The sequence below is a fragment of the Molothrus aeneus genome, unplaced genomic scaffold (genome assembly GCF_037042795.1).
Source record: "Molothrus aeneus isolate 106 unplaced genomic scaffold, BPBGC_Maene_1.0 scaffold_35, whole genome shotgun sequence".
Taxonomy (NCBI): domain Eukaryota; kingdom Metazoa; phylum Chordata; class Aves; order Passeriformes; family Icteridae; genus Molothrus; species Molothrus aeneus.
The window spans coordinates 1,536,134-1,555,513 of NW_027099016.1; the positions used below are offsets into that span (position 1 = coordinate 1,536,134).

The 19,380-nt window shown below is 48.2% G+C and overlaps 2 pseudogenes; one reads left to right on the forward strand and one right to left on the reverse strand.

The window, feature by feature from the left end:
• The window catches only part of LOC136570620 (zinc finger protein 850-like), an 80,935-nt pseudogene extending 79,409 nt beyond the window's left edge, over positions 1-1,526 (forward strand).
• LOC136570612 (zinc finger protein 208-like) overlaps positions 1-19,380 on the reverse strand; it is a 625,335-nt pseudogene that overhangs the window by 396,820 nt on the left and 209,135 nt on the right.

The following is a 19,380-nucleotide window of genomic DNA, read 5'->3' on the forward strand; positions in this document are numbered from 1 at the left end:
GGGAGCCCAGCGCTGCCCCAGCCCGACCTGCCCCAGCTCCATCCCTGCCTCTGCCGTGGGATGCTGTGGGTTTGGGGGCAAGAGGGAGCCGGCAGCGGGTGCTGGGCCTGGGGCAGGAGGGGAAGGGAAGGAGAAGCAGGGTTGAGGAACAAAATGGTGAAACCCTGGACGTGGGAGGAAAAGGTGGGATTGTGCAGGAGAAGGAGGAATAGCAGGAGGAAGAAGAATGTGAGGAAGAGCAGGAACAGAGGAGGAGGAGGAGGAGCAGAAAGAGGCGGCACCACACGGTTCTACTCCTCCCTGTATCTGCAGCCTCCCCCCCAGCCCCAGGAGCTTTGTCCGTATGCAGCAGGTGACCAGGGGAGGGGGAATCCATGATTTTCACAGAGGCTGAATCTTGGGGTTTCTGAGCTTTACTGGGCAAATGTTGGTGCTTTTGTTTTTTGTGAGGGTTGAATCTCTGTATTTTGAAGGAGGTTTTTGCTGAATATTGACGTTTGGGAAGTTTTTGATCTGCATCTTGATGTTTAGAGGATTTTTGTGCTGAATCATGGTATTTTGGAGGTTCTTTCAGACACAAGATGCCCAATGACTTTCCCAGATGAACTTGGGCATGGAGGTTTTCCCAGTCCAAGCTGCTCTCCTCTTGATTTTTTCTGCAAACCAGGATTTTTAATTCTCAGGGTGTGGCCTGATGGAGGAGGAGGAAAAGCCCCGAATGTACCTCATGAAGAGGGGCTGCAAACCCTGCCCAGGGAGTTCTGGGGAGGAAAGAGCCCCCATGAGCCAGGAATGCATCCTGTGATCCAGCCAGAGCTTGGAGCTGGTGGAGAAGCCTCATAGCAGGGAGAAGCCCCACAGGTGCTTGGAATGTGGGAAATGTTTCAGCTGGAGCTCCAGCCTGAGGCAGCACCAGGTGATCCACACTGGGGAGAGGCCCTTTGAGTGTGGGGAATGTGGGAGGAGTTTCAGCCACAACTCCATCCTGATGCAACACCAGAGGATCCACACTGGGGAAAAGCCCTTTGAGTGTGGGGAATGTGGGAAGAGCTTCAGCCAGAAGGGCCACCTGACGGAACACCAGAAGATCCACACTGGGGAAAAGCCCTTTGAGTGTGGGGAATGTGGGAGGAGCTTCAGAGGAAGCTCGGCCCTGATTCGGCACCAGGTCATCCACACGGGGGAACGGCCCTACACCTGCTTGGAATGTGGGAAGAGCTATGGGTGGAACTCTGACCTGAGAAAACACCAGCGCACCCACTCTGGGGAGAGGCCCTACGAGTGTCCTGAGTGTGGGAAGAGGTTTCACAGGAGCTCCGATCTCCTCAGACATGAGCGGATTCACACAGAGGAGAGGCCCTTCCGCTGCCCCGACTGTGGGAAGGGCTTTAAGGAAAACGCCAAACTCACCATCCACTGGCGCATCCACACTGGAGAGAGGCCCTACGAGTGTCCTGAGTGTGGGAAGAGCTTCTCACAGAGCTCTCACTTGACAGAACACCAACGGAGGCACCACTAAGGGAAGTCCTGTGAGTGCCCCACGTGAGGGAAGAGCTTTGTGTGCTGCTCCAGCTCTGTCCCCCATGAGACGATCTACATTGGATGATCCTCAGTGAGCGTTGTTGGGCAGAGCCCTGGTGATCCATGGTCCTGGTGATCCGTGTTGGGAAGACACCTGGCTTGGAGGCTCCACATCTTCCTGGTTCCCTGTGGGCAGCTAGATAAACCCAGCAGCAGGAGCATCCATTGGGACACAGACCTACAATGGGAATTCCTTGGGGAGGGCAGATTTGTTGACTTTCAACCCCATAAAATCTTTTGCATTCAATCCTATCTTCTGGTGACATCAGGGAGTACTGAATGGTGTTGAAGGTATGTTCAGGGTGGACTATATGATGTTTGTATCCCCAGTCTGTTCTGTTTATGCTGAATAACAAGTTTTGTACCTTTAAGACTTGTCCTGAGAGTGAAGAGGGAGAGAAGAAATGTGGAATTTGTTTTCAGAAACTGCACTCACTCCTCCACATTCCTGCTCCTGCACTGTGTTGTCTGCGGATGGACAGACAGCGGGACAGAGCTCTCCTTTGCTTTTAGTTAGTTTTAGCTAACTGAGGTAAAGTAGTTCCCTACTGTGGGTTGTTTTTCCCTTTTCTTTGGACCTGTTTAAACCTGCTGTGGCCTGAACACCAGAAGAGCACGGGCAGCTCACACCTGTGCCCCACCAGGCCGGGCCAGGGCCGTGGCATTTCCAGCACCAGAGGGACTGATAAGGGACTGAGTGAGCTGAGCTACAGCCCACAGAGGGACTTGGTGAGTTTGTCTCTCTTTTAGAGCAGCAAGAGGTTTTATTGTTTAATATTGTTTAGGTTTTATTGTGTAATAAACAGTTTTTTCCACTTTTCTTCAAAGAGGTATTTTATTTTTCCTGAACCAGTTGGGGGACACATGGACATGGAGGGGGACATAGCCATTCACGGGGATGTGGGTGGACACAGGCATGGATGGAGATGTGGGGAACAATGACAGGGATGGAAACATGGTGGGGAGACAGCCGTGGGTGAGGACATGGTGGGACATGGGCAGTGACATGTGGGGACATGGCCATGGCTGGTGCCATGGGGGGAACTTGCAGGGGATGTGGGGGATGCTGGGTTTGAGGGAGTTGAGGGTTCCTGGGAGGGATTTGGGGCTTGCTGAGGCCTTTGGGGACCCCAGGCCAAGTGGCTCTGGCTGTGCTGGGAGACCCTGGGGGAGGTTCTGGGGCAGCTGCTCAAGGACCCCCTGAACTGGAGCCCCAGCTGGGCATTGGGCTCCTGGAAGGGGATGAACATCTTTGTCCCCAGGAAGAAAATCCCAGCACCCCCAGGGTGTCAGGGGCAGCTGAGAGGCCACAACAGGAGGGGAAAGCCAGACAGAGCTGTCACACTCTTAAACTACACCCCAGAAGTCCCAAAACTGAGGGATTGCTCCCAGGAAAAAGCAGCCAGGAGATGCATGAATTGAGGGAAAGGGGGGATGTGACCCCCCAGACTGAGCAGGAGGGACCTGCATCCCGCAAAACCAAATAGGGACGAGATGTGGAGCTGAAGGCACGATGGGAAAGGGGTGGGAGTGCAGGGAAAAAGAGGATTCAGAGTGGGAGAGGGATGGGATCCCCAGATTGAGTTGGGAGGGGTCCTTGGGTTGGGGGAACAATAGGAGAGGGGAGGGAAAGTTGGGGATGGGATAGAAAAAGGGTGGTTCCGTGGGGATCCCACTGTGTCCCCATCGCTTGATCCCTGGAGTGATTCCCTGGGGCTCTGGAGGGGAATGGATCTGCACTGGGTGGATTCCCAAGCCCCCTGCCCATCCCTGGGGGGCTCATGGGGCTTTCCCTCCACCCAAATGCTGCAGCCATGGGAGAGAGAAGGGTGTGAAAGGAGGATCTGGATTGGGCACAGAAGAGGAGCAATAGGAAGAGGAGGGAGAGAAGAAGCGGAGGATGGGCAAAGGAAGAGCAGGAAGAAGAATAGAAAGAGGAGGAGCCGCAGCAGAACCACGCTGTTTTCCCACTCGCCCGCTGAGTCTGCAGCTCCCCTGGCCCTGGCAGCATCTATCCCCCCAGATCTCACAGGTGAGTGGGGAGGGGGAACTCACCCCAAATCCATTGGAGGATCTCTGGGAGGGTTTGTTTCAGGGGAGGGGATGTTTGGATCTTGCAGGGCCCCAAGGGTGAGACACAGATGCCCCTTTGGAGAACTGTGGAAGGTTCCTGTGGCAAACTGTCTGTACTGGCTGGGGCAGTGGTACCAGCTGGGGGGGACATTGGTGTTGGGACTCTGATTGGCATCAGAGTGGGGAGAGCAACGAAGGCCAATCCTGGAGCTGGGGGATCCTGTCAGCCTGGAGGGGTGGGGGAGGCTGGAGATGAGCAGGGTCTGGGCCCATCCATCTGTGAACAGGGCAGTTGCTTTTTGAGCTGGACTTGGGAAGCAGGACCAAGGGCCTCACCTGTTGTTTTTCCCCCAAGCCAGGATTTGTCAATCCCAATCTTTGTCTGGATGGAGCTGGAGGAGGCTGCGAGGAAAAGGAAGATGGCCTGGGACACTGAGGCAGGCAAGGAGGAAGTCACTGCCCCTTTCCCCCTCTCCTCTGTTTCATGTCTCAGCCCAACATTTCCTCTGGCTGCAGGACAACCCCGCTACCAATGCCATCCTGCCAAGGATGAACTGGGGGGATCTCCTTCCCCTTCCCTCTGGCACAGAGGCAAATCCCATCCTGTCCTTGTCCACAGCTCCTTCCCCTTCTCATTCTGTCCTTCTTCCTTCCTCATTCCTTCCTCTTCTTTTCTTTCCTTTCCTTCCCCAGGCACTGAGCTGCAGACGGAGACCAGGGAGAGCAAATCCCTGCTGCAGAACCTCATGGAAAAGGCCGTTTTGAGCAGCTCCATGGCATGGGAATCTAATGGGGAGGATAAGCCCTGGAGATCCCACACAAGGAGGGGTTGCAAACCCAGCCCTGGCAGCTGTGAGGAGGAAAGATGCCCCCTGTGTCCAGAAGGCAGCCAGAGATTGATTCAGAACTCAGAGGTGGTGGAGACAACTCGTGGCTGGCAGAAACCCCACAAGTGCTTGGAATGTGGGAAGGGCTTCAGTCGGAGCTCTGGAGCTCAGATGTGATCTGGCTCCAGGTGATCCACATGGGGAAACGGCCCTACACGTGTGGGGAGTGTGGGAAGGGCTTTGGGTGGAGCTCCAACCTCATCAATCACTGCAAGATCCACACTGGGGAGAGAACCTATGAGTGTCCCGAGTGTAGGAAGTGGTTTCTGAGCAGCTCCAATCTCATCATAATGAGTCAAGGGATCAGCTGGAAATGTATTTACGATAATTGAAAACTGTGGATGAGTCAAGGGGCCAGCTGGGAGTATAACTGAGATAGTAGAAGATTACATATTTTAGTTAAGATTTTAAAATTAGTTAAGAAGGTATGTTAGCTAAGCAAAAATCACATAGGTTAGTGAAAGAGTAACAAATATATTAGAAAGTAATGCTCAGAGTGACAGGGATAGATGTAGCAATTGTGGAGGAGCAGAGACCATAGAAATACCTTGCCTTAAGAATAATCAGTTTGGAGAGGCTTGGACCATGAGCAGCAGATCAAAAAGTCCTGCAAACTCGCCATGGGTGAAGAGTTTACCATGAGGAAGAGAGCTTTCTTCTTCACATACGCCCACAGCCTTATTTCAAAATCCCACAGACCCAATTAAGGCAGTGCAATTGCACAGACATATTAGGTATTCAGCTGATTATAATACAAAGTGGGCAGATAATGATTCTGTATTATGCATCCTTAGAAACTGCTTGGATATGTAAAACCTTTTCTGTATAGAGAGCAGGAGTCTGCAACTCCTTGCACATCCATTTGGAAATGATTCCTTGTATGTCCAGCACTGCGATAAAATACCCTTCTTTTCAACTTTAATTAGTTGAAGAGTTGTCTGTCTGTGCTTCAGTACATCAGCAGATTCACACTGAGGAGAGGCCCTTCCACTGCCCCGACTGCGGGAAGGGCTTCAGGCGCAACTCCACCCTCGTCACCCACAGGCACATCCACACTGGGGAGAGGCCCAATGAGTGTCCTGTGTGTGGGAAGAGATTCTCCAGAAGCTCTCACTTGGGCCAACACAAATGGAGGCACCATTAAGGGAAGCCCTGCCAGTGTCCCCCATCCCGGTGTCACCCCCTTTTTTCTGCCTTCAGAGCTCCTGAGCCAGTGGCAGCTGCAGCCCCTTCCCATGGCCTTGCACCTGACTGGGACCTCCTGTGATTGCGCAGGGAGGATTGGGGCTGTGACTGAGCAGGGAGGGTGGGGGCCAGGGAACACTGGGTGCTGTGGGTCTGCCCAGCAACTGGTGAGTCATCAGAACTGCTCTCTCTGATTGGCTGATCCTTGTTCATTGCATTCTCTTGTTGCTTGTGGAGAGGCCTGGGAGTTGAGAGAAGGAATGGGAGAGATCCCACCCCGAGCACTGGCACAGGGAGAACAGACCCAGCCTGGGCACAGGGAGTGAATTTATTACCGACCAAATCACATCAGGACAAAGAGAAGGGAAAGGAATCTCTCCAACATCTTCCCCCCACCTAGGGAGGTTAATGATGATGGAGAGATGGGGACATCTGAGTTTAGATCAGAAGCCAATTTTATTGAGTATGCCAGGGATTTATATGGGGTTTTACTTGTATGGTAGTTATATAGGGCTCCATTTTTTGTAACAATTTCCCCTTGGTTACACATTCTTCAGGACATCAGGTCACCTGGTAACATTATCTTATCACTAAGTTTCACATCTTGTTTCTTGGTCCCCTCTTGCCCAGGGAGCCTTAATCTGTGTCTGTCCCTCCCACAGTTTCTGCTCAATCAGGCCTAAGATATCAGGCCCCTTCATCAGTTCCACTGTACTTTTTGTTTTATTCCCCATACCTCCCCCTATCCATTCAAACAAAAATACACTCTTAAGTGACTTGTCTATTAATTTTTTCACACACTGTAAAATACAAGGAATAACCATAACAATACATAATACAATGCCTAATACATAGAAGCCTATTTTAACTAAATTTTTTATCCATCCACCAAGTCTCCAATCCCCCAGAAGTTTTCCTAGCCCTGTAAACCCTGATACCACTGGGTAATCTTAACCATTTTCCCAAGGGCATAAGTCTGTTAGAGGTTAAACGGGCGCTGGTGTGGTGGTGAGGTCCTGTTCACAAGGGTTCTCCGCCAATGTTGGTGTTCAAGGTGAATCTTCAGGTGATGCACTCAAAGATTCTTAAAAACGGCTTCACATTCTTTGCTGGAATCCACTCGGGACCATTCTCTGTGGAGACACAAGCAAAACCTCTACCCCAGGTGGCCTAAGGATAAGGCCCCAATATCTTACCAGATTCTGGATCCTTCACTTATGCAGGGGTTTCTTTCCTTTTGTTGCAATTGTGAATCATGATTAAAATGTCAAACAATTGGTGGGTTGGGGTCCATCAAAGAACAATTCAAAAAGTTGATCACATAAAGGGCTTTCTGCAGTCTCTTGCCAGGGTTGCCATCTCTGGCCCCCCTTTCTGTTGTACCAAGAGATGTTTGAGGGAGCCATGAGCCTGTGACAGATTGGCCTGTTGGGGAATGAGCAATACCTGTTTTGTGCATAATTCCCCAGAAGGCAAAAGAGTTAGCAACTCGACGGGAAATATAAACTGGGCCATTGCCTGTCTTCACTTCAGATGTATACCAAGAATGGCAAAAGCAGCAGTGAAGTGTCTAGAGACATCGTAAGCTCTTTTCCCTGAATGGGCAGATGCAAAAAGAGCACCAGAAAAGGTATCAATAGAGGAATGAATGTATTTTAAATGACCAAATTCAGTAAAAATGGGTAACATCTGATGCCAGACTTGAAGGCTCTGAAGCCCTCTGGGATTAATACTTCCTGCAATAGAGAGAAAAGAACACCTTTGGCAATCAGGACAAACAGCAATAATTCTTGAAGCTTGGGCTTTACTAATGCCAAAGTGCCAAATCAAAGTGACACCATTTTGGTGAAAAAACAAATGGATCAATTTAGGCTGTTCTATCTCATTAGGCAGAACAGATTGTTGTACAGGCATTGTTAAAAGGCCAGCTTGCCTGTTCCCTTCAGCTAAAAATCTGGGACGGTCTGTATGTGAACAAATATGCATAACAAAGTAAGGAAATGTTCAATTTTCTAAGGAAAAAACAAGGAGCTGCAACCAATAAAATTGTTGTGAATTTTCAACTCTTTCTAAACTGATGCTTTGGCTCTCATCACTATTCCTGCAACATAAGCTGAATCTGTAAGCAGATTAAAAGGAACATAAAATTTTTGAAAAGCTCTGACAACAGCAGCAAGTTCAACAATTGGGGGGGACCACTCAGATATGGATAAATCTGCTCTCCATTAGACCCACTAGAAGAGGGGTCTCTCCATACTACCACAGATTTCTGAGAGTGACCAGAACCATCTGTGAATACTGTTAAGGCTTGAAGTGGAACTCACTCCTCTTGGGTTTCTCTGTCAATTGGAAAAAAAAAAGCTTTAAAAAAGCTTTTAAAAGCTGTTAAAACAACTCATGTTTTGGAGGATGTATTGAGATTTGTCCACTGAATTCAGGAAAGGCCATCTGAAGAGCCTTGATCCCTGAACTATCCAATTCAAATAAAAGGTGGTTAAAGGTAGGAAAACAGTGGAAAATTCCCCTCCTGCAAGAGAAACGAGTCTCTGTCAGGCCCTAACAACCAGTTGGGCCATCATTTCATGTTGGGTACTGATGGTTTTAGTCATTTGGTGTGGTAAGTAAATCCATTCAGTGATAAACAAAGAGTCTGGTGCATTGGGGTCCCATTGAAACATCAAGGCATGGGGCTGTTTTGCTGGATGCAAGATTATTAAAAAGAAAAGCAGCTCAGGTGCCCAGTGTGCAGCTTGTTGGTTTATTATGACATCAGCTGGGCATTGCAGCGCCTGCTGAACTTGAAATGTAAGTTGTCTAGGTGATAAAAGGTCTGAATCTCCTTTTAATCATTCAAACAAAGGACTTTTAGCTTTGTATTTGAATTCCCTAACAAGGAGTGCACCCAGTTGACTGTTCCTAAACATTTCTGTGCATCATGTAAGGTGTAAATATTTGTCTGAATTTGAAGAGCTTGGGGAGAAATTGAAGAGACTCCAATGCACCACCCCAAATACCTCCACGAAGGATGTTTTTGTACCTTTTGGGAGCTATGCTATGCCCTGCCTGATTTACAGCTTTGGTGACAAGGGCTAACTAAGGCTTTCTCCATGACTTCCTGTTGTTCAGCTGTTACAAAAATATCATCCATAGAATGGTGCAAAAGAACATTAGGCATTTGTTGATGAACAGAATTGAGGACCTAGCAATATACCTCTGGCAAATAGTACAGCTGTTTTTCATGCCCTTAGGTAAAACTATCCAGTGATATCGCTCTAAGGGTGCCTGCATGTTTGTGCTTGGAACTGAAAAGGAAAATTTAGGACCATCATCAGGATGTAAAGGAATATCAAAAAACCAATCTTTTAAATCAGTAACAGTCAAGTGCCAATTTTTGGGAATCATGGTAGGAGATGGGAGACCTGGCTGTAAGGCCTCTGTGTCCTCCATAGCTGCATTATTTTTCAAAGATCATGGAGTAAGCGCCATTTGCTAGTTTGTTTTTTGATAACAAACATGTGAGAATTCCAAGGATGGTTAGAAAGGACAAAATGCTCTTTCTGGAGTTGTTGTTGGAGCAACTCTGTTAATACACAAAGTTTTTGCAATGGTAGGGGCCATTGATCCACCCAAACCATTTTCCCTGTTTTCCAGGTTAGTTTTAAAGTGTTGCTCTCCAACGGCCCCCTTTAAAAAGCTGATTGAATCCTAAAGCCCCATTGGGAGAGAACATCCCCCACCACGGTACCATTGGTACTGGTAATACAAACAGTATGATTGAGCACGGTGTCCCTCGGGCCCTTTGATCTGTATCCAGTGGTGGGTTTGACAGCTGTGGCTGCTTCCTCCAATGCCTGAAAGTGCCTGGAGAACTTTAGCAAGGGACCACTGTGAGGGCCATTTGGCTTGAGAGATAAGTAACTTCAACCCCTGTGTCTATGAGGCTGTCAAGTGTTATCTTTTGCCCTTTTAATGTCAGAGTACACCAGCATGTGGGGTATTGTTCTAGTATAGGTTGTACCCAACATATTTGGGGTGTTCCAGTAGACCCAAATCCCCTTTTTCATATTACGTCTGTAAAAGGTATGCTCATGGTTTGGGGCAATAAAATCAGTTGAGCTATTCAAGTTCCTTGGGGAACAGTGAAAGGCAGTTGGAGTGTCCAGGCCATGATCATAATCTCATTATCAGAGTCTAAAACTCCAAGGAGAACAAAAAGTCCCATCAAAGAGATGGATGACCAACCTAAAAACAATGCATGCATACGCTGCCTGGATGGTCCTAAAACTCCTGTGGGAAGCAAATGAACTGATGACTTAAGTAACGTTACTGTGATGGAGGTTGCCAACCCAGACAGGTTCATCTGTCAACCATATCAAGGCTACAACTGGACATTCATTGCCCTGCATCACAGTGGCCCCTATTAAAAATACGTATTTTGACACCCCATTGAGATAAACAATGTCATCCCCACAAACTTTGAGGAGCATCGGCAACATAGAGTCTGATGTTAGCTTGTTGGCCATCAGGATGCTTCACATTAATTACAATGGCTGACAAACCACCTGTTGTAGCACCACCCAACCCCAGAAGTCCAAAACTTGCATGAGTGAGAGGCCACGATTGAGGCCAGCAAAGTCACGAGAGTATTGTGACATCTGCTCCAGTGTCAATCAAGGCTGTTAATGATATGGTTCCTGGATGACATCCACTGGCAGTGAGGATGCATGTCTTTTCTGGATGGTTCTCCATAGCTTTCTCAGCCCAGAACACTTGAGGTACCCCTGTTGATCCAAAACTTCCTGTGCCATGACTTCGGTCCACTGTATTCAGAACAGAACTCACAATAGGTACAATTTGAGCAATGCAAGTTCCTTTCTGAATAGTGACAGGAGGGTCATCAATGGGTACCATAGCATGAATCTGTCCTAAATAATCAGCATCAATAAGCCCTAGATGCACATGAATACCTGTAAGTGTGGTACTTGATCTCCCTATCAAAAACGCACTCAATCCCTGTCCTATTCAACCATAGGAATCGAGGGGCACTTTGCACATTTCTTTTGTCAGAATGGTTACTGTGTCAGCGGTGGGTATATCAATCCCTGCAGACCCACTTGTTGCCCCTGAGTATTGTTCACAAATGTTTGGCTTTGCAGTGCTGGGGAGGCCCATATTTGCTGCTGTAGTTGTTGGGGTATTTGTTTTCCCACATGCCCCTTTGCGCTCCTCTTCTTGATTCCCTGCAATAGCTGACCATTTGCATGATATTTACTCCTGCATTGTTGAGCATAGTGCCCAAATTTAGCACAGGAATTGCACACAACATTGCTGTTTGCGCTTGGCTTAGATGTTATTTTCTGGGTATTACACTGTGCCCTTACGTGCCCTTGCTGTCCACAATTATAGCATTTCGATGAAGGTCTTAGAACTGCAGCAAGAGCTGCTATTTTATGCTCTACTGAACCAACTTTTGAGCAAGCAGTAATCATTTGAGGCAATGTGGGTTCCCCAGGTAAAGTGTCAATAATCTTTCTGCAGCCTGAGTTTGCATTTTCTTTAGCCAAACGTATACAGAATTTGTGTCGCAAAGATTCATCATCTCCCTGTTTTTCAATAGCTGCAGCAAGCTCTTCCACAAATTGCAAAAATGGTTCTCTCATCCCTTGTTGTATAGTACCATATCTCTGTTTTGGAGCTGCCATTTCCATTGATTTAATTAAAGCACTCGTGCCAATTTGCTGAGCTTGTGCCAAAATTGAAGGATCCCACCTTGCCTGTGAATCTGGGTTAGCAAAAGGCCCAGTGCCCAGTAGGGCATCAACACCCACAGCATGATGAGGGTCGTGTTGAGGCAACTGCATATTTGTTACAGCTGTCTGCTCAGCCACTCGCCTCCAAGTTTCTCGAAATACACCGTATTGTACTGGCTGGAATGAAATAGTAGCAATATGCATGATGTCATAAGGTGCAAGCATATCTGCATTAATTACACATATTAATTGCATTACCTCTGAGGAATTAATGCCATACTGAGCCACTTTGGATTGGAGATCTTGCACAACCTTCCAGGCAAAGACGTGATGACTGTCATCCTGCCCTGTTCCAGGAGCTGCTTTAAAACCTGGAGAAGCCATAGGGTTATCACAGGCAACATTTGCATTAGCACTGTTCTCCTGAGGTACTCTTGGAGCACCTAATCTTTCTATCATGTCCCAATTCTTTTCTTCAGCTGCTTTCTTCCTAACAAATTCCCAAAACTCCTGAGTGTCCAGGTTTAGAGCAAATTTGGGAGAGAATCCCCCAAAGGAGCTCCAGTAGGAAAGCAGATCCAATCTGCTCTTCTCCCCCCAACTGGTCTGGGAGAAAATACCTCCTTGGAGAAAGGTGGAAAAAACCTGTCTATTAAACAATAAAACCTTAACAATATCAAACAATAAAATCTCTTGCCACTCCAAAACAAATGACAAACTGAGAAAGTCCCTCCCCGGGTTGCGGCTCAGCTCACTCTGTCTCTGATCAGTCCCTCCGGTGCTGGAAATGTTGCAGGCCAGGCCCGGCCTGGTGGGCCACAGATGCAGCTGCCCGTGCTCCCCTGGGTGTTCAGTCCAGAGCAGGTTTCAAGAGCTCCAAGGAAAAGGGAAAAAAACAAAAGTCCCCACAGTAGGGAACTTCTTTGCCTCAGCTAGCTAAAACTAACTAAAAGCAAAAGAGAGCTCTGTCCCACTGTCTGTCCATCCGCAGACAACAACAGTCCAGGAGCAGAAATGTGGAGGAGTGAGTACGGTGTCTGAAAAAAAACTGCTGCTTCCTCTCTCCCGCTGCTTCACTCTCTGGAACACTCTTAAAGGTGCAAAACTTATTATTCAACATCATATAAGGTGCAAAACTTATTATTCAACATAACATAATTGGGGATAAAAGCATCATATAGTCAACCCAGGACACTGAGGCTGTCAAGGAAGCCCAGTTACATGACGTGGGGGCAAAGTCCATGGGGCAGTAGGGCTACAGCTATTAGAAGGTGACCTGTCAATAGTTCCCGGCCCCAACTCTGATGTTACTGCGGGAGACTCATCACTTGATTCGCTGTCGCTGTCGCTGTCAGGTAACGGAGGATACGACCTTGCAGATTGTTCATGCAGCTCAGAGGGGAGAGAAGGGGCAGATGGCTGGGCTAGAGCAGAGGGAAGCAGGGGGGCAGAAGACTGGGTTTGTCTCTCTGTAAAGACATTTCAGCTACCTGGTGCAGTGGTGTGGTGTATACAGGCACCATTGCGAGCTGCTGCGCAGCTGTGACATAAAGAGGTTTAGGAGTCTGAGAAGGAGATACTATGGCAGTTTGCCCAGAAGCTTTGGCAGCTTTCCCAGAAGCTTTGGCATCCAGCCCAGAAGCTCTGGCAGCTTTCCTGGAAGCTTTGGTAGCCTGCCTGGTAACTTGCATGGCACTTGCACCTTCTTCAAGGATAGATTCACCAAGTTCCCCATCAGAGGCCCCCTCTGCCTCATCCCCTTCATCAGTTTCTGTTATCAACCCCGATTCTTCATCCACGTCCTGCTCTGTTTGTTCTCGCTCGGTTTTCCATTCCTTTAATGCCTCAAAAAGCAATCCCCAGGTAACAGCTAGATCAACAACAGTTTTATCTCCCACTCAGATGACTTCCTACAGTCTGTCCCCGACTTTTTCCCATGCTTTAACACTAAATGCTGTGTCAGGATCAGTGCCAAAATCCTGTGATTTAGCCCACAGCAATATACTACGAAGGGCATAGTCTGAAGTATTAATTCCCTTATTTCTTAACAAAACTTTTCATGTAGCCAAAACAGTCTCTACTTCATTAGATAAATTATTTCCCATTATTACTAGTTGGTGGCTCACCTACTTCCAGGTGTCTTGATAGGAGAAAATCAGGTCTGGACTTCCCTGTGGCTTCCACCCGCCATTCTCAGCTGCACCAACGCCGCCTCCCCCACTACGTCCCAGTGAGTCATGGCTGCCAGTCTCTAGGAGCCCGTTTGGGTCCAGACCAAGTATGTTCTTAAGGGTGTTGAATCACATCAGGGTCACCAGATGTCACTGTCAGGCCAGTCATGACACAAGGCAGAGACCACAAGCAGTCTCAGATGGCAACTCTTTATTATCGAACATGGCTGACCTTTTATACCCTTTCTAATTGTTTATATTTCTTCTACCCTAACTATTGGCCACAATAAATCAACATAATATCATTAGGGATAAGTTACAGTGACTTCAACTAACTTTCTAAAAATACTTCATTCAGCTGCAAAGTTCTCTTCTTATCTTTCTTCAATTCCTCACTTCTCTTGGTGTCCTCAGTTACAGCCTTGGAGAGAGCTCCTTATCAACTTCTTGCTTCTTACCTTTCTTCTCACTCCTTTAGCTAACAGGCCCGCTGTTGGCCCCTTCCACACAAAGGCATTTGCTATACCAGCGCCCACAGTAAGGTTCATTAGTAACGGTTGCCCTATGCTGAAGGCACACAGGTGGTTACATGCCTCTATCATTTATAGCAGGGTGGGTTCCTCCTTAGACAAGGACTTCAGAAGTTTTTTACAATTCTCATTAGCATTTTCAACAGCTAATTTTGAAAGCAACACCTCTCTGGCAATGTCATTCTCAATTTGTCTTTTAAGAGCTTGTTTCAAGCAGCCATTGAATTGCATATAAGGCTCCACCAGTCCTTGCTTTACATAAGTAAATACTTTTGGGGGGGCTCACAGCATCAGGAACCTTTAAAAATGTGCTATGCACAGCATCAGTAATACCCTCAAGGGCTTCACTAGGAATGTGGGTTTGCCCAACAGGGTCTGAGTGGCTTCCTTCTCCGGCCAGGTGGTCAGTCATGAGGGCTGCAATATTCTGGTTTGCATGTCCCACAAATTTCACAAGCAAAGCTTCGAACCCCTTTTTCTACTGAGCGTCTGTGGAGGCCGGTGGGCCTACAGAACAAAGGCCATTTTAGGCCTTTGAACAGACAGACAGACCCCACGTTGGAGAAATCTCCCCTGTTCACGGCAATTGAGCAGACCCTCTTCCAGGATGCTTTGTTGTATATGCAAATGTACCCAGTTCTACCTCCCTGGTTGGACTGTTGGCCTCTCCCTCCCTTTTTCCTTATATTTATGTCCTTGAATGTTCTCCCTTCCCTGCTTATCCATTGGCCCCATATTGCCTCAGTGTCCCACCCTCTTTACCCTATTGGCTGCCACCCCTTGTCTCCCCTCTGTACTGCCCTGAGCCCTCAGCCCATTGGCCCTGATGCTCTGCTCCGCCCCCCTCTTTTCCCCTGTATTTAAACCCAGAGCTTCCACTGTTCTTTTTGTCTTTGTCTCTGGCCCCCTTTGTGCGTGGCTGGAATAAACCTCCTTCTCTGGCGTCCATACAAAGACCCTTCCCATTTCTTTGTCATTGGTGATTCTACGAGAGAAGTGTGTGCTGCAGTGATTGTGTGTGTGTGTGTGTGTGTGTGTGCCTGTGCCACCGAGCGGCTTCATTACTGGAGACACTTCTGGAAGGTCACGGCTCCGCTGCCTCTCGCTCCACCACCAACGGGCTTGCGGCTTGCGACAGCTGGCAGCCTGAACAGGGACCTGTTCGGAGCATTCCTGGAGGTGTCTTCAGTAGCTTTTTTGCTACTGAAATTGAGCCATGTTCAGAGCAGCCAATTCCCAGAGGAGACTCCTAAGTTTTATTGGGGGAATCGCACAGGCGACCGGCAACCTTCTTGAGGTGAGAAGATTGGTTGAAGCTGACGGACAACCTGGAGAGGTTTTGTTGACCCACTGTCATGTGAGTACTATATTTGGGGGTCACCCTTTTTTGTCTTTCCTTTGCCTTCTTTTCCTCTTGGATGTTGGGAGGAAGTGTGGGGATGGGAGCCAAACTGATCCACCCACAGAGGGAAGTTTATACCCAAGTTAAAGGAATCCTTGTTGGGGAAAATTTTCATTTTTCAAAGGGAGATTTAAAATGTTTTCTTCATTGATTGTTCAAGTATTTTTCTGATGTTATGAGGGAATTCATTCTAATGAGTTCTGGGACCATATAGGGAAAAGGTTCTACATTCTTTGAGTTAAAGGGGATCTTTCAGTGGGGAAATTTTATCCTTTGGCCTTATTGTTAAGTCTGTAGAAAACGTTGGGAAACATTCGGGACCCCAGTTTAACACCCCTTCTCCCTGTTCCTCCCCTCACATCCCTAAACCCTCTTCCCTGCCTCAGGCAGGATTGGGAGATGGATCCTGCCAGCAGGCACAGGGTTGCTACCATCACCCTGACATCTCCCAGTGTCCTCTGTCCCCTCTCCAGGGCAGCACTGGCCATGCTGCCTTGGGCTCTCTCCTAACCCTCTTACCAATGCCCACATACCCAGTTCTACTACCCCCAGCTGTTCTCCCAGATGGTGCCAAGAATGTGGCCAGCCCCTCCATCTTGTCTTCTCCCTCTCCAAGTTTTTCTGCCCTTTCTCCACAAAATGGTGCTGACTCCACAAAGGCAATGGCCATTTTGTCACCTCCCTGTTCTGCCAAAAATGACGCCTCTGACCCTCCTCCCACTTTCTCTATTCCTGTAATCGCGCCCTGCCCCTCCCTTCTGTGTCAGGAAGTGTGTCCATGTTGGGACTTCCCCTCTCTATTGGGAATCCCTCCCCATTGTGCACACCCCATCCCTACACCCTCTTCTCTTGACTCCTCTCCTGATGGTCCCTCCCATTCCCATTCCCACAACACTGGAGCCAGAAGTGGTGATGACAGCGACCAGAAGGAGCCCATATTGGCTTCCACAGCTGCCCACAAACAGGCAGATTCTGGCTGCCCCAAGAGGCTCCATGCAGTCATCAAGTGCCCTCCATCCTCCTCGGAGGATGAGAGTAGGGATTCCCAGACTTGGATTCCGGTCCTGAGTTTGAGGATCACTGGGCCAAACTGCAGAGGGAAGCCACTGGGAGGGCTCAGAGCTCACCAAAAAGATTGTGGGCTTGCCAATTATATGTAAACACAGCAGAAGGGTGACTGCAATCAATTCCTGGGAGCCGATCCCATATGGGGAATTGAAGGAGCTCTGCAAAGTGGCTAAGGAATATGGTTGGGGGTTGCATTTCTTAAAAAACTTTCTGGAAGCCACCTTCTCTGACCGTGTCTTGGTCGTGCATGAAAATAAAAATATCATGAATTGCCTACTCTCCCCGTGTCACAATCCATCCTTACGAACGGGTTTCGTGATTGTTCGTGGATTTGATCTCAGGGTGCAAAAAACCGACACAGCACAGGGGGGTTTGCAGTGATAATCAAAACAAATGCACCTTTATTGAATAACCAAATGCATTGCGGAGGAATTGGGGAAAAAAGGGAAAAATAAGGAAAAGAGGGAGGAAGAGAAAGGAAGGTATATAGCTACCAAACATAGAACAGCCAAGTCCTTTGATGTCCAGCCAATGGAGTTCACCAGGTCACGTCTGGGGAGATCTCGAAGTCTCTCGCTAACTCAGAGGTTTTTATTAGGATAACTCTATTGAAAATTGTGAGGGAGGGGGGGAAACAGATACAATAAAGAATAGATGTAACAGGTAGTCCATGTTCTCAGCAGTAAACGAGAGCCATTGTCTTCTTGGTCCAGCGGTCACAACCTGCAGGCAAACATCTCGCTTTGGTCAGCTTGCCTCCCCCACACACCTGCCCCGGGCTGGGGGTTTCAGTCCCAGTCCTTGGAAGGAGCAGAGGGGCCTTTTCACATGGGGGTTTCATGTCTCAGTCCTTGATGGAGAGGCTCCTTACATCTCAGTCTGTCTGTCACGGTGGTTGTAAAACAGGTCAGGGTCTTCTGTGGGGGACCACCCAAGACTCAGGAGAAGTCCAGCCAGGCTGAGAGGTGGGACAGCTTCCAAGGCTATTGCTGCAAAAAGGCAAGATGCCCCCTTCTTCTTTCATTGGGCTCAGTGTAGCATACAGCAAACAACACCTGTGAACAATAGCTTAGCACTGTGCTCAGGTCTCGGAGCCGTTGGCACGTAACTTTCTCCAACAGGGCCAGAAACTTCAGACAAGGGTCTTTTCTTCAGTGGTCCCCAATGACGATTGTGAGGCAGATGAGAGAAACTTTGGACAGAGTCTCACACCCCGGTCGAGTACATGCTGTGGGAGAGGCAGTAAAAAAGGCATCTCAAATCACTGGCGGACACATATTCAAAAGATGCCAACAAACCAAATTTAACCCTTGAACAAATGGCAGGAGAAGGTGACTTCCAGAAGCCACAAGACCAAGCAAAGGATTTACAAGAAGCTGCACTTGGTGACATCACCACTGCTGCAAAGACATCCCTGCTCCTCACTCTCAATGACACCCTACATACACAGAGCTTCACTAACATTAAACAAGGGCAAGTGAAATTTTCATGAAATTTGTCGACAGACTTAAAGTTGCACTTGAGTGACAAATAGAAGGCCCAGAGGCCAAGAAGGAAGTGCTAAATAAAATGGCCTTGGCAAAGGCAAACGATGAGTGCAAAACAATATTAAGAGCTCTCCCCTTGGACCCAGAACCTACAATCAACCAGATGAACGAGGCCTGTGACAAATTATCTTCCACTGAACACACCGTGGCAAGGGCAATGTCTAAGGGAGAGGGCCTTTTTAACATCCCAAGACACTGCAAAATGTTTCAATTGTGGGGAACTGGGCCTTTTTTTGAAGGACTGTCCAGAATACAAAATGCCTAAAGACCAGCAGCCACCAAAGGGGTGCCATTCATCACACTGTATGGATTGCAACAGACATTCTAACAACTGTTCTCAGTTTTGTTATCACCAGTAACCTCACCACCACCAGCACCATTATCAGCCAAAAAACTTCCAACAGACTGCAGAGCGGCCCCGTGTGAAGACAGCAAATGGAAAGCTGTTTCACTGTACCCTCCCCACTATTCTGGAGGTCCAATACGTGGGGAAATTCCCGCGGAGCTCTTCATACTCCGAACAACAGACCAGAGTCACCAAGGCTTTCCAGCAAGTTCAGGTCAGGACCTGACACCAACTGGTGAGTGCTTTGTCTATACAATTTGATGACTCTGCTTTCTATTGTATTCCCACCAGAAAATATGGACCCCTAGAGGGCCTGAGGGATGTGCTGGTAATAGGTAATTGTATTCATGGACCAAATGAAATACATATTATAGTGGAAGTGCAAAGTGTTGGGCCAACTGACGAAATCACAGTCACTTTCTGCTGCACAAAACCACCACACTTCCTGCACAGAGAGACTGTGATCGCCCAAGCCTTTTTATTGCCATTAAGCATAGACAATATCCCAGAGCACCCAATGGCATTCTGGGTTGAAATCACGGGCCAAGACAAGCCCCTTATAAAGTGCAGTCAGTTGAATAAAGGTAATGACATCCACCTACAAGGGATGGTGGACACAGGGGCCAACGTTACTATCATTACACAACCTCAATGGCCCCTGAACCAGGAGCTGACTCCTGTCACTGGAGTCATCTCAGTGATCGGAGGAGCCGCCATCTCCATGAGGAGCGAGCGTATTATCACAACAGAGGGACTGGAGGGCCAAACTGCCACCATCAGGCCATTTGTAGTCAGGGCACCCACCACCCTGTGGGCCAGGGACCTGTTGTCCCAGTGGGG